Genomic DNA, 2,696 nt, shown 5'->3' on the forward strand with positions numbered 1-2,696 from the left:
TCGCTAGGAGGTTCGGTTCGATTCCTGTACACTACAACGAGCTTTTCCAATTCTTGTGTCCGACTGGCGAACGTTCTGTTGCGTTATAAACTTCGCGGTACTTGCCACCGGGTATGGTGTCCGTACAACCTTCTGAGAAATAGCCGGCGCGATCGACGGGATTAACCGACAATGCAGCGCTGGCTCTTGATCGGGCAATTTACGGGCTTTATCGGGCAATTTACGGGCTTTTTGGTGCGAATTACGGGCTTTTTGGTGCGACTTATGGGCTTGATAGGGCAATTTACGGGCTTTTTGGTGCGACTTATGGGCTTGATAGGGTAATTTACGGGCTTGTTGGTGCGACTTATGGGCCTGATAGTGCGACTAACGGGCTTGATAGGGCAATTTACGGGCTTTTTGGTGCGACTTACGGGCCTGATAGTGCGACTAACGGGCTTTGATAGTGCGACTAACGGGCTTTGATAGTGCGACCAACGGGCTTGATAGTGCGACTAACGGGCTTGATAGTGCGACTTATGGGCTTGATAGTGCGACTTATGGGCTTGATAGTGCGACTTACGGGCTTGCTTTTCCATGTTTTTCGCATCGAGCTTCGGTTCGTTTCGAATAATTTTGTCCATGTTTTTCGTTTGCTACGAGAGGTTCGGTTCGTTTTCAGTTATCCCTGTGTTCATGGTTTTCGTGAGCTTCGATAGGTTTGGTCCGTGTTTTTGAGTACTCTTGTCCATGATTTTCGTGTGCTTCTAGAGGTTTGGTCCGATTTTCAGTACTCTTGTCCATGCTTTCACATGCTCTGATAGGTAGGTTCGTTCTCAGTTATCCCTGTGTTCATGGTTTTCGTGAGCTTCGATAGGTTTGGTCCGTGTTTTTGAGTACTCTTGTCCATGATTTTCGTGTGCTTCTAGAGGTTTGGTCCGATTTTCAGTACTCTTGTCCATGCTTTCACATGCTCTGATAGGTAGGTTCGTTCTCAGTTATCCCTGTGTTCATGGTTTTCGTGTGCTTCGATTCGTTCACTCTATTACTCTTGTCTTTGGTTTTCGTTTGCTTCGATTCGTTCACTCCATTACTCTTGTCTGTGGTTTTTCGTTTGCTTCGATTCGTTCAGTCCATTACTCTTGTATGTGATTTTCGTTTGCTTCGATTCGTTCAGTCCATTACTCTTGTGTGTGGTTTTCGTTTGCTTCGATTCGTTCAGTCCATTACTCTTGTGTGTGGTTTTCGTTTGCTTCGAGTCGTTCAGTCCATTACCCTTGTCTATGATTTTCGTTTGCTTCGAGTCGTTCAGTCCAATACTTACCCTTGTCTATGATTTTCGCTCTAAGCCCAGTCGCCCTGCGCTCTGGAAATCACATTCCAACTCTATCACCGATAGCGCTCACACCTTGGAAACCACATTTCACCCAGGGGACCTTAGGGTGGATTTTGAGCCTTTCGGGATTGCGAAACCATCATTTAACACTCTAAACTTAATTTCCGCAATCCCAGACGCACTTTCCATATGGTCTCCAAAAATGCGTGTGAGCTGACCTGGTCCCTTATAATAGGCAATGAACACGATTTTGGCAAAATATTTTTTTCAAAATTTTTTGACTCACCGGGTAAAATCGAATTTACTTGGGAAAAATGTTCTAGCAGGGGCCCTCCCATACAAATTTTTTTCTTCTCAAAAATGATTTTCGTTTCACTTTTCATACTCAGGGGAGTCTAAAATTGATGTTTTGAGTCACCATGAAAAAAAAATTTTTTTTGACCCGAGCTTGTGTCGCGACCCAAAAATCGACTCACTTGGGAAAAATGTTCTAGCAGGGGCCCTCCCATACAAAAATTTTTTCTTCTCAAAAATGATTTTCGTTTCACTTTTCATACTCAGGGGAGTCTAAAATTGATGTTTTGAGTCACCGTGAAAAAAAAATTTTTTTGACCCGAGCTTGTGTCGGCGACCCAAAAATCGACGCACTTGGGAAATATGTTCTAGCAGGGGCCCTCCCATACAAAAATTTTTTCTTCTCAAAAATGATTTTCGTTTCACTTTTCATACTCAGGGGAGTCTAAAATTGATGTTTTGAGTCACCGTGAAAAAAAAATTTTTTTGACCCGAGCTTGTGTCGGCGACCCAAAAATCGACGCACTTGGGAAATATGTTCTAGCAGGGGCCCTCCCATACAAAAATTTTTTCTTCTCAAAAATGATTTTCGTTTCACTTTTCATACTCAGGGGAGTCTAAAATTGATGTTTTGAGTCACCGAGAAAAAAAAAATTTTTTTGACCCGAGCTTGTGTCGGCGACCCAAAAATCGACGCACTTGGGAAATATGTTCTAGCAGGGGCCCTCCCATACAAAAATTTTTTCTTCTCAAAAATGATTTTCGTTTCACTTTTCATACTCAGGGGAGTCTAAAATTGATGTTTTGAGTCACCGTGAAAAAAAAATTTTTTTGACCCGAGCTTGTGTCGGCGACCCAAAATCGACGCACTTGGGAAAAATGTTCTAGCAGGGGCCCTCCCATACAAAAATTTTTTCTTCTCAAAAATGATTTTCGTTTCACTTTTCATACTCAGGGGAGTCTAAAATTGATGTTTTGAGTCACCGTGAAAAAAAAATTTTTTTGACCCGAGCTTGTGTCGGCGACCCAAAATCGACGCACTTGGGAAAAATGTTCTAGCAGGGGCCCTCCCATACAAAAATTTTTT

Source organism: Anopheles moucheti, assembly GCF_943734755.1.
Source record: "Anopheles moucheti chromosome X unlocalized genomic scaffold, idAnoMoucSN_F20_07 X_unloc_52, whole genome shotgun sequence".
In the NCBI taxonomy this organism is placed as follows: Eukaryota; Metazoa; Arthropoda; class Insecta; order Diptera; family Culicidae; genus Anopheles; species Anopheles moucheti.